The following is a 12,865-nucleotide window of genomic DNA, read 5'->3' on the forward strand; positions in this document are numbered from 1 at the left end:
ATATAATAACTTGTGCAAAGCTCTCAGCATAGTTACACAACTGCCATGATTATTTTCCTGTCTCTGGGAATGAACAGTGAGTCTTTTCTTTAATGTGATTTTTTTCAGGAATCCAAGTACATTGTTTTGATCCTGTAGTGGCTACTTAGTTCTGTTCTGTCCTCCTATCTATCCTAGAAGGCTAACCTGAGATTGTAAAAAATGTCTAGCTGCAATTCATAGATCCCAATCCCAATGGCCTTGCACTAAGACCATGGTTACTGAGCAGAGCTACTATACCCTCCAATTTGTCTGGCCTTGTGGAGGGGCTGTGGACAGCTCAGCCACACGCAGTATCCATCACTGACCAGCTGGTTACAGCATAGTGAAGCAAGTCCAGTCTCTGCCTGGGTACCTGGGAGGTAGAGCACATGCTCCATGTGGTGTGGATGCCACAGAGAAAGTACAGGTAAACGTTCTTGTCCTGTCCAGCAATCAGCCACTTAACCGATCCTTCTATTCACCATGCCTCCTCACCTACATTCACCACCTGCATCTGCGCTCATCAGTGCGCGCGCGCACACACACACACACACACACACACACACGCACACACACACCCTCCCTCATAACCCCACAGCTAATGAGGGGTACAGATGCTGCTGGCCTTTAAGGGTGTACTAGCGCTTTCTGTCGGATTACAAGATTACCTTCTATAGTCGCTCTGCGCTTTTTAACAGAGACCATCAGTGTAAGGTTATCTTCATTTGTAGGATAAGTCTGGTCTCATTCATTCGATTTGGTCAGATTGTGAACATGGATGCACCAAGAATGGTAACTGATAACTTGGGAGTTTTATTTTGAATTTGCTAGGTAGGAAGTTAACCTGTGGACTCTGAGTTTGAACCCTGACAAGGTTCTCATAGCTGGGAAGTAAATCAGGAACTTACCACTGATGTACCTCTGGGAGATTGTGTGTGTGTGTGTGTGTGTGTGTGTGTGTGTGTGTGTGTGTGTGTGTGTGTGACATCTCTCTCTCTCTCTTTCTCTCTCTTTCTGTACACACACACACACACACACATCCATAAATATCCAAATATACTAAATTTCTAGGCTATTCAGAAGTGATCTTTGTTACACATGGACAAGCCAGGCTCTAGGCTGACTTTGCCAAGAGGGCTCCGTAAGCACTGGCTCTATGAAGTCGCCCTTAGCTCCTTGGAACACCTGATCATATCTCACGCCACATCGTAACGTCTGACCGTCTGGTCAGTCTTATATACAGCCAGTGTTTCTAATCACGTTCTGTTACAAAGAGAGCTAATTCGTACTGAATGTGTACCGATAGCCGATCTTCCTCCAACAGAAAACATTCTGAATCTGTCAGCTTAGACACAAGGAAAAGGTGGATATTTCATTAGCTAATGGCTGTAGGGTCTGGAGAGCTTGATGCAAGAAAAAGGAGTCCCCCAAAGCAGCAGCAGCATCAGCCTTCATCTCTTCTGGGTTTGCTTCCCCTGGTGTTAGTGGGATCGTGGATATAGTAGCTCCTGTCCGGAAGTCAGGAAGTCCTGCTTTGCTTTAGTGCCAGGGCTCACTGTTACTAAAGGAAAAACCACTAGAAGCCTGGACCCTAGAGAACCTACCATGGGGTTCTGAGAAATTCCCTTTCTGCTGAAGACAGAGAGCTCTGGAAGTAGTTGGTGGCAGTCTCTTTCAGAGAAGACTCAGTAAGGCAGACATTTTCCACATGGGACAGTTAAGAGGATATGGTCAGAGATCTGATCGGAATTCATTTGCTAGGAAGCCTGGATACTCCAGTGGCATAGCATTTGAAAACAGTTTTCAAAGTAATGGTTCGTGACATTATACCAGGCACGTCACAAACAGCAAGGGTAGCCACACATCTGAAGACCTTCATGCAGCTTCCAAAATGTTTCCACTAATACCGTTTGCCCCCACACATGCCACACAAGAAGAACGAAGTATCTTCTTGCATTTGATAATACTTTTCCTGCAAGTTAGCTCATCAGAAAACCATTGTGCTGTTTGGAGACAGGCGCTGACAGTGTAGCCCAGGCTGGCCTAAAACTCACTGTATCATCCAGGCTAGCCCCAAGCTGATAGCCATCCTCCTGTCGCAGGCTCTCAAGTGCTGGAATTACAGGCATGAGCCACCAAGCCTGACTCATAATTGTCTTTTAACATGCTTTTTGTACAAGGTGAGAGAAAATATCCTTTGAAATCAATTCAATATCAGCATTTGATTCAGGATTTGAAATAGCTATCACATACCAGGATTTTGTAGCAAACCAGAAAATTTATAAGTATTTTTCCCCCATTTTTGGACTATGCTATTTCACAGTACATAAAAATATATAAATAAGGACCCCAGGGCATATAACTGTAAGCTTGAGCTTGGTGACTCCTATACCTCAGTAGCTCGTCTTACTTAGAAGTGCCTAGGCCCTTAATGAAGATCTGTTGCTTGGTTTAATTTAGCACAGATCTAAGATAGAAAGTTACTAAGGAGATTTGAAAACTACTTTAGCCAACCCACAGCATAAATATTATTGGAAAGTCTATTCATAAAATGCTTCTCCCACTTACAGTCGGTACACATGTTCGTAGTGGTTATACTTTGATTGTTCATAAAAACTGTATAAGACATTAAGCAGAGATGTCCATTAATTTAGGTTGTTTCGCTGCTAGCTGTTTTTTTAAGAACACATACATGTTAGGATCTGTATGTATGTATGTATGTATATATATATATGATAAAGAACATTAAATAAAAAATATATGCTTGTGTCATGCTTAATGATGCATGGCTAGTTTTATGAAACCAGCAATATTAAAACTGATTTATTTGTAAAAAGTTTGCCTAAATTACATGAACTTGAAAAACATTTGAATAAATGTGTATGTCTGAGAGTTTTAGGAGTATTTAATCTATATAAGCAGTTGTAATAGTATGTTCTAAGATCCCCCACTGAACTCCTAAAACAATATGCCATCTTTTCCTATTTTTTAAATGCTTATATAAAGTTTAGCTAGTAAATTAGTCACAGTTCTTTCTTAACAACAATAACTAATAATAAAAAACAGAATGGTCCTAAATAAAATGCAGGTAAATGCAGTCTCTGCTCTCAATGTGCCCTATTGTGTCCCGGTGTGAAGATGTGAGACAAAAACCCAGCACCTACCTGATGGGATGATCTGAGGTGCACAGAGGTGCACAGCGCAGGTTGTTCGCTGTAACGTGAGGCCGCTGCTTACCTCCATCCATCCCCAGGTTGTCATTCTGTAGCCTGATGAAATCTCATGCCTTGTCGTTTGTCATGCCTAGGATATGAGTCTTCCCTTCATCTGGTGTAGCCCGTATGTGTATGCCACCCACCCACTGGTTACCTAGTAGCCATCTCACTTAACACACCAACTGTTACCGTTTCACAATATTTACGCTCAAGTGACCGCCCAAAAAATATATTTAAAATTCGGTGAACTGTTTCTTTCTGGAAATCTCCAGATATTGATTTTTTGGGATTCTAGTTGACTGTCAGTAGCTAAAATTGTAGAAAGTGGGCTGGCAGACAAAAAGAGACAAGTATACTTTATCTAAACCAGTTTGAATACAGCTGTCTTAGAGAGTTTTACAAGTTAATTTGATAGTACCACATAGAAAGGTACCTACCACATATATATGACAAGCATACATGAGTACGTAAACAGACACAATCTGACACTATAGTTTTGCTTCTTAAGTCTCAACCATAAGTTGTGCAAATGTAGTGTTGTAAACACCTTGGTTTGTGCACTATAGCTGACCCTCAACTTGGCTTCATTTCCTGTTCATCAGAGCTGGTTTCTGACAGATGGAATGAGATAAGGGTATATGCTTAGCACTCAATAGGAAGACCAGAGCTTGCTCCCAATATTTATGGAGGAGCCTTTCAAGTTGTCTCTTATCCTGATATACAGTTGCTTGTGGCTCCCTCAGGAGAGTCCAGAGACTAAAGTTCAAGTGTCTGAGGAGTTGGGAGACTGAAGTGGGGGGGATAAAGCTGAGGCGAGGAGGGAGGGGCTGACAGGGGAGCATATGGCCAGACTGGGGGAGTCAAGCGGAGGCTGCAAGGGGTACAGGAGGAAAGAGACCTCCAGGAGAAGCCGTTAAAATTCAAAAGTTGCCTTATCTAATTAATCATGCCAATAAAAGAGAAGAAGGCGGAGCTAGTGCTGTAGTCTTGCTTGGAGCTGGAGCATGAGGTCGGCAGGGCTGAGGTGGGGTCAGCTCAGAAGCTCAGCTACTGATACCTCCCAAACGAAGAAGCCCTGGCTCTCCCTCACCCTCTGCCTTTGAGCTTCTCACTCTAGTGGGTCTGTGTTTGCCTCTGACTCTGGCACAGCTCTAGACTCGGTGCCGCACGAAAGAGTCAGAAGCCCCTGCTCTGGAGAGACAGGGAGTAAATCGCCAGGAAGATGGGAAATATTTCCATCTAGGAAGGTTTGTTTCAAACAAAAACCTTTTGGCCAAAGAACTTGGGAACTCTAACCTAGCCTGGGGGAGTATTCTCAGAAACTTAAGGATAAAAATACAAAAATTTACCCTGAACGTGTCTCCGAGGGCAGTCATCTGGAGCTCCGTATTGGATCAGCCGTGGGTCTCTCTGGTCACTCCGTTAAAGGAGAACTTGGGGTGCCGGATGCGAATCTGGAGGTCAGAACTGAATGTGAGTCTGCGCTGATAGCTTTAAAGAGAACAGTTATTCATACAGTTGCTAAAATGGCCAAGAAAACCCTTACTGGGGGCTATTGCATAGGGTAGTTTTCCCCTACTGGCTTTGGTTGTAGTTGAGCCTGGCTGCAACAGGAGAGAGACTGGGCTCAGCTCTGAACTGTGAGACACAAATGGAGTGGGGGTGGCTGTGGGTAGAAAATAACAAGAGAACGCTTCAAATTCTTGCTCAGCAAGCTTAGGACTCTCCCAGAAGGCGGCCAAGAGTGAGTTGATATCAGGAATGGGGTAGGCAACATTCTCCCCAGACTTAGCAGGTTTCTGTTGAAATTGGCCGAGATAGACCCAAGACTGAGTTTAAAGACATGGCCTAGTAAAGCAGGCTTGGAGGACCATGCCTAAAATTTACCTAAGGGAATATTTCTTATGTCTGCAGGGTCCTAGTAACCTAACTGGGCAATGGGAATTCACAGATACAAAGGAACCAGAGAGGGCAGGTCAGATTTTACCATGTCTACCCAAGGGAGTGTGGGTCAAGGCCAGAGAGCAGCAGCTGGACCCCCTGGGAGCCTGTCTTACCCAGCAAATATTCATTTAATGTTAAGCAAATTCATGGCTTGTCTAGGATGAAGTTCTTTCTTCATATTTTTTTAAATTTTCTATGTACAAATGTTCTTTGAAAGAGATATTGTCTATAAGAAACACAGAGTTAAGCTTGTCTGCTGGGGAAGAGGGCGGGCAGCAGGAACACTGGGCACGGAGTCAGGCCTCCTCCCAGGGTAACCTTGAGTAAGTCACCTTCCCACCCTCCAGCCCATTTCCTCACTGTACAAGGGTGTTACAGTTCCTGCTCTGCTAGTGTCCCAGGTGGAGGATCAGCCAGGGTGAGAGGTTTTGTGCTGTGGAAGGGACAGAGAGCTGACTGGCCTCTTGAGGACTTAGTAGATACTCACAAGTTTATTGCCCCTCTGCTGGAAGCTCAGCTCTGGGGGGCAGCATAGAACTTTGTTGTCATTTTACAGCCAAAGCCTAGGTCCTGATGGGAATGGGGATAGGGAGCAGGGTAGTGCATACCTGTGAAAAAGCAAGGGGAAGAGGGAGGCTGAGGGAATAGGAGGAGAGTGAGGTGGGGAAAGAAGGGGAGCCCACCCAGCCCCCAGCTGATGCCCCCCCCTTTCTGCTATGGTCCCACCTTAGCCAAGGTCTGACCTAGCCTCCTCCCGCCCTCTGCTACCAGCCTGCTCCGGTGGTGACAGGCCCAGCCCCACCCCAACCAGGCTTAGCTCAAGCTCCTGGTTGGCACCCTTTCCACCTCCTGCCCCGAGTGCCATACAATGCCAAAGGAAGTCAGACCTTGGGCAGAGGGCTAGGACACTGCTTCCCCCACCCCCGCGCGCCCCACCCCACTACCCACATAGCCAGCCAGGCTCAGAGCCTCTCCTTGTCCCCGTGGCAGAGTTCTTTTCCTCACTTCCCCAAGGGCAAACACTCCAGCACCTATGCTTAATCAGCTCCTCCCCTCAGAGGCTCCCTGGCCCCAGACAAGCACCAGCTGGCCCAGGAACAAGACGTGGAGGCAGTCTCCAAAGACATTCGGTCCTTCCCCTTGGGGCCACGGTCCCTCACCCTCATCCTCCACCTCCCACAGGACAGGGCAGCTAATGGCCAGGCAGTCCCAGGGGTCTACTTCTCTGGATGATTGCCGGGTACTTGGAGAAATGGAGGAGCTTGGGGAGGCTGGCAAGGACTAGGTCTGCTGCGAAAACACAGGGGCAGCTGGCAGATTCGGATGAACTGGACGACCACACACAGGGTTGCTGAGGTGGAGCCGAGACCAGCAATGGCTCCCTCTCTGTTGATGCTAAACAGCGATGGCTTCTTATTTCAGGACCTTTAATACGCTTGACTGAGCGCTGGTGTGGCTCAGACAGAGAGCATAGGATGATCGCAGAGACCACCAGAGCTTCAGAGTCGAGGTCTTGTCTTGTTAAAGTAGAACCTGGAGAAGCTACCGAGACAGGCTGGTGGGGTCCTCTGGTGAATCTCTGTGGGAGGGGCCATAATCGTCCTATTGCTCCCATTCCTGGGGCTTCTGTCTCCCTCAAACTTTGATTAAATGTTTGTTTTTCACCTAACAAAGTCCAAGGTGGGCTGTTGTCAATGAAGACGAAATGCAGTGTGGGGCCCTTCAGAGAGCAAGAGTGGAGACCACAGATATCCACCTATCTCACTTTGGGTGGCCTCCCTGGTTTCATAAGTTTTCTCTAACATGGAAAAACGCCAGATAAATTTTTGGTAGATCCTGAATCTCACTACGAGTTTTCCTTATCGGTGTCAAAGGGATCCTTTTTCTGCCATTCACTTTTTAATCTGGGCCTGGCTTTCCTCATCCGCAAAGGGACCCAGGTCCTTTTAGGGCTATTCTCAAAGACTATCGTAAAGGCCTAAGTAAGACACCACGCTTAAAACTGAGGATGGAACTCAGTGGTAGAGCAGTTGTCTAAAGTTCAGAGAGTCCTATGTTTGATCTCTAGCACTGCCAAATAGTAATAGTAACAATAACAACAACAATAAAGATAGCAGATTTAGAACACCCCCGGAAAGTTGAAGTGAACACTTTCTGTCTGTGTATATACCAGTTGTCACCACCATCCGTCTGGACCCTCAGAGTCAGTATACCAGGAGCAAATGGCTGGAGAAGGCAATTGCCATGCTGAGTCTCTCTCCAGAAGAGCTGTTTCCAAGCGTGAGTCTTGTCTGCAATGGGGTCAGGGTAGCATTGCAGACCATTGCCCAGTCTTCTTCTATCAGGGTTATGATAATGTTTTCAGTCCTCCAGTCATCTCAAAATGTCTTGGACCAAATGTCTAGGGTCTAAACAACACAGCCAGACCCAGAGCACCATAGTCCTGTTTGTCATCCCCTTCCACTGGTTCTCTCAGGACCAATAGGTCTGGACCCGTGCTCTGAGTCTCACCCTCAGCATCACATCCATGCTCCTCATTTACAGAGGCTCAGGCTGAGGATCTGGAGAGGCACATGCCATCACCAAGGGCACAGAACATCCCCCGGGGTGCACAGCTTACCCGTGGCAAAGCCCCGACCAGATCCAGTGCGGTGTCAGTCAGTTCTGTCTGACAGCAGCCATCACACACAGCAATCCCGTGCCTGCCACATGCCAGGTCCCGGCCCTGGGGGAACCTCCGTTCTAAAGGAGGGACAGTGAAAGGATGCAAGCAACAGATGACATAAAATAAAGTCTATCAGCAACATGGTGCTTTGACCAAAGACCTTGGACAGAGGACAGGCAGGAAGGGGAGCTCCTGGTTTATCTGTGAGGTCTGGAAAGCCCTGTTTGAGAGGGGGGACATTTCTGGGAGACCTAAAGTGGAAGAAAGCATTTCAGGTCAGGGAATGAAAGCCAAGGAAAGGGAATGTGACCTGCCTGCCTATGACAAGAGTATGGGGCAGGAGGGAGGCGATTTGGAGAGAGCAGCTGGGGTTTCAAAGCGTCTGTGGCCTTGATACACAGTCCAGAGAGCAATGCAAGTGTCCTGTACACGCTCTGATTTCTTTTATTGTACTGGTGATCATACCTGGAACTTCGGGTATGTGAGGCAAATATTCTACTATTGATATACCAGGACTGGCTTCACGTTTTCATCAGATTCTGTGGGTAGTCACGTGACATGGGGCTAATGAGCCAGATAGGGATGGGTCAGAGAGATAGCCTAAAATGACTCTACAGAGACAGGCAGTGGTGGTGCACACCTTTAATCCCAGTCAGTACTCGGGAGGCAGAGGCAGATGGATCTCTGTGAGTTCGAGGCCAACCTAGTCTACAAGAGCTAGTTCCAGGACAGGCTCCAAAGCACCAAAGCTACAGACAAACCTTGTCAATAATAATAATAATAATAATAAGTCTCAATGGAGTGATTGTGAGGGTTTCGGGGGGGGAAGTGACATTGGGAATCCAAAGGGGTAGCTGGAAGAGATTGTAATCTGTTGTGGAAATAGCTTGTGGCTGATTGGTTATGGGCAAAGAGGGGCCAAGAAGGAGACAGAGACAGGAAAGTTAACTCATCCCCAGCTTGAGTGATACTAGTTCCCTGTCACAAGGGCATTCTCTAGGGCTACAGCCAAGTTCAATCTTTTGTGTAATAATACCTTGAGCCGGGCGGTGGTGGCGCACACCTTTAATCCCAGCACTTGGGAGGCAGAGGCAGGTGGATCTTTGTGAGTTCGAGACCAGCCTGGTCTACAAGAGCTAGTTCCAGGACAGGCTCCAAAGCTACAGAGAAACCCTGTCTCGAAAAACCAAATAATAATAATAATAATAATAATAATAATACCTTCTGGGGTCAGTAAGAGACATTGCACTCATGTTCATCAGGTGGAGAAACTGAGGCACACATGAGCCAAGCCCAGCTCTATAGAGAACAAACAGTATACCTAGACAAAGATCTAGGGCTTGAACTCCATCCAGGGCAGCCCTTGGGCACCAGAGCCGTGGAGACCAAGGTGTGGCCACCAGTTTTATTACGGATCATGCTGTGACCTTGAGCAGGTCCTAAGAGCTCCTGGAGCCCCAGTTTCCCCATGGGAATGACAGTGAGGCAATAGGAGCTGCCTCGTGGCATCCGTGTGAGGTCTGAATGGGAGAGTAGGCCCTTGACAAACGTTCTGTCGCGTTTTCCCTGGGCATAGCTTGGGTATGTGTCTTGTTCCTTATGTCTGTATGTATGGACACTGTGCTCCCATCTGGCCCATGTATAGAAGCTGTCTATGTCGCCACATCACAGTGACAAGCAGGCCCTGCCTGGGTTTCCTGTAAGGACAGCAGGTCATTTGATTGTGGAGCTTCGACATACCCTGCCCCAAGCCTGTGTCTGAGGTAGGAGCCCTTGCGTCACTAGATTGCTAGAAGTGACTTGGGGCCAGCAAGAGTCGACGCGCCTGTGCATCCAGCCTGCTTGCCAGGGCTATGGCTGACGTGACCTGGGAGGACATGGCAGGAGTCAGGGGTGGGGGGACCAACTGATGGAGGGCAGGAGGGAGAGGGAGAGAATAAAAGAGCTGTGTGAGTAAGAGGGAGGGGCCGTGGAGAGCAGGAAGGAGGAAGGAACCAGCCTACAAGGAAATGGGCAATCACAGGTCTAGAGTCTGCCCTGCCCAGAGCCCCTTCCGCGGGTAGTTTGGGAGCCTCCCTATGCCCCTCTGCCTACCAACCCTCGCTGGCTTGCTTTTATTTATGTTCCTGTTCCCAGGAGGCAGCTGGCACAGAGTAAGGCTAAAGGGGAGGTACTCCCCATTTTTTTCCCCAAAGCTATTTCAAAGGGAGTGTCCCAGCAGGGCACACACAGTGATTAAGAGGGAGGAAGGCATGACACCGACTGTCCACTACAGGACCCAGCGGGTAGACTGGACATTAGCCAGCTCTCCTCCTGGCTCTTGGCTGTAAGTTCGGTGGCCCTGGCACCACCCTCTGGCCTTCCCAGACACTCCTTTCAAAGCTGGCTGGAGTCCTGTGAGGAAGGGCTGCTTGGGATAGGCAGCCACCTCCCCTCTCCCACCCCTTCCCACATCAGCCCTCCTGCAGCCTTTTGCCCACCCTCTTCGCACACCCCGCTTCAGCCAGTTTTTTTAAAAAAAAAAATGCTCCAAGGCGCCCTGTGTCTGTCCTCCAAAAGGCAGGCCCTACCCTGCCCTGAAACTGTGTCTGTGAACTGGCTTTACCCCGTAGACCCCCACCTACTATCTGACCCACTAAGAGGACCCTCAGAGCCAGGCCAGCTGTCTACTTGCCCGGGACTCCCCTTCCTGGTCTTCACTCCCCAACTCTCCTCCCACAGGCCCGCCTTCCCACAGCTGCATAAACTTCTGGCCTGCCTGTGCACAGAAGCCTGGCTTCTACCCGCCATGGTCCCTTGGCACTCTGTAGACGTCACACCCTGCTCTTTAGGAGTTGGTGCCTTATGCCCTTTGCCCCACACTCTCCCATCCTCCCATCCCCCACCCGGTGCTGCCCCACCAGTGGCCCCCATCGCACTCTCCTGCCTGCAGCTGCTGAGGCAAACCTTGGGTACATACACACAAGGAGCATTTCTGGATGAGTACCAACTCCACTGGGATCTTGTTTTGACCCATTTACCTGCCCGGGTCTGGGAGTGGAGCGCAATTTCCCTGGTTATATATTTGCATAACCAGTGACTTTGTGGGCAAACTTTTCATTCTTTGGTTTTCTCCCGGGAGTATGCCATTTTGATAATGATAGACTCACTTGATCTTGGAGACTAGTTACCTGCTCTGATGATGCGTCCCCTCCCTCCCCTCATCACCCAGTCCCTCACACCGCCTCCTGGGCTGCTTGGAGAAGCTGACATGTTCATTCCAGGCTCCATGGGAACCTGTGTCCCGAGCGCTCTGGCTTCTGCCAGAACTCCAGAGAGACCCTTTCTATATGCCTGCCTGGATGGGTTCTACACAGGACACACTTCAAGAGGACATGAATTTAATATGGATTTTAGGCAGGAGTGACAGACATATTTTAGTGGGAGCATCTTCTGGGGGGTTCTGCAGCTCAGGGCCCCAGTGCCAATTCTTTGTGGGTTTCTGTGGTTTGGCTGCAGGATATACTAGGGCTTCTGGCCTGCCATTGGAAGAGTGATGTAGAAGGCCAGGCATCCCAGGGTCTCCTGTGGTTTGTGACACATGGGACATCTGCTCTGGTCAACAAGGACTCTCCCTGGCTCCTCCCTGATTCCTGAGAACAGCCAGCTGTTCAAGAGTTAATAGCCGTTTCCCCCAGGTGACCAGGCAGCTCTAGGGGAAGGAGCCCTGAGGAGTCAGCCAGCCAGAGACTCCCTCCCAGATGGCAGTTTACAAAAAGGGTGTGGTAGGGCAGACTGGGGAGAGGGTGCGGGCCACACCTCTGTGATGGTGGCCAGCCCACCCCAAGTGGATGGCATTGAGTCAGACTGTGAAGTGAATGCTAGCTGATGGCAAGGGTGAGTAGTGGGTGCCCCTTTAGGCCTCGTGACCCCACCCAGGCCAGGCCCAAGGACCCCAGGATCTGCAGTTCCATGCTTACCACTGGCACCCCCCCCCTTTTTTGTGGTTTGAGTGATTGCCATACAGTGTTTGATTTGGTTAAGTTACAATCACGACCCTTTAAGGAGAAAACATATAATTCTAGTAATTTTATTGGGCTCAGGTTTCAGGCAAATGGAAACAAAATTGCCTCTAAAAATAAAACACAGACACAGAGGATTGAATAAAACAATAATAATAAAATGCCTCCCTTGCCTGGAGATAAGTGGTAAAGCTTTTTGTGAAATATTAGAGAAAGGGTGGGGTGGGGTGGGGGGAGAGACCCGGGTGAAGAGAGGAGGAAAGAAAAACTCCACCGCCCTTGCTTTCATTTCTGTATTGCCTTCCCCAAAAGGTTGATTTATGTATTCTAAAGAAATATAGAAAAAGCCACTAGAGCAATTGGTCCTTGTCCCGCGTTTAACAGTACAGGTGGACGAAAGGGGCTGGCTGCCAAATACTTCTGGTTGAAGGGAGGGGTGGGGTGGGAGCGCTCGCTCCAAACCACTCCTGGAATGGCTTAACTCGCCCAGCGCAAATCAATGACAACCTCTCCCTGGCAGCGGCAGGCTCCCGGAGCAGCGCTGCCGCGTGGACTCCCAACCTCGGACCCTGGTGGAGCTCAGGACACGGCCCGGGCACGAGTGCTACGTCCTCGGGGCGGCCAGGTGGGTTTGTGGAGGCCTTGGTCGGCGGGGAAGGGGACGTGATCAGGGCTCAGGGACGCAGGGTCCGTGGGGAGGAGGTGGGACTGAGGCCGGCTGAGAGCCTGGGGGAGCAAGGCAGGCGCCTAGCTCGGCGGGGACCCGGTAGCCCGGGTGGCGCCTCCGGGCACGGACAGGCTCCTGCTGGCGCTAGCAGGCACCGCGGCTGGGTCGTTTCTCACCCTAGCCTTGCTGGATGAGAGTGCGAAGGTGTGGGGGCCCAACCTGGGACAGAACCTGGAGAACTCTGCGGCACCACCCGTGGCCTCCCTTCCTGGCAGCTTCCTTTGAGACCGCTAAAGGCGGTTACGGACAAATACGACCAGTTTAAACTGCACACTCCGCGTCCCGGGTTTAA

The 12,865-nt window shown here is 49.3% G+C and overlaps 1 protein-coding gene across 4 annotated transcripts in view; it reads left to right on the forward strand.

Annotated features, from left to right (window-relative positions):
- The window catches only part of Zbtb7c (zinc finger and BTB domain containing 7C), a 228,692-nt gene that overhangs the window by 130,198 nt on the left and 85,629 nt on the right, over positions 1-12,865 (forward strand). Inside the window, exons 1-2 of one of the 4 annotated variants that reach the window (XM_050151697.1) lie at positions 11,599-11,721; positions 12,367-12,471. The exons of 2 other annotated variants lie outside the window; for them this stretch is intronic. The gene's annotated coding sequence lies outside the window, so the exon portion shown is untranslated. Of the gene's footprint in view, positions 1-11,598; positions 11,722-12,161; positions 12,472-12,865 lie in introns of those variants that run through there. One more of the 4 variants, XM_050151696.1, reaches the window with a different exon arrangement.

Source organism: Alexandromys fortis, unplaced genomic scaffold (genome assembly GCF_014885135.2).
Source record: "Alexandromys fortis isolate MF-2015 unplaced genomic scaffold, M_Fortis_MF-2015_v1.1 scaffold_71, whole genome shotgun sequence".
In the NCBI taxonomy this organism is placed as follows: domain Eukaryota; kingdom Metazoa; phylum Chordata; class Mammalia; order Rodentia; family Cricetidae; genus Alexandromys; species Alexandromys fortis.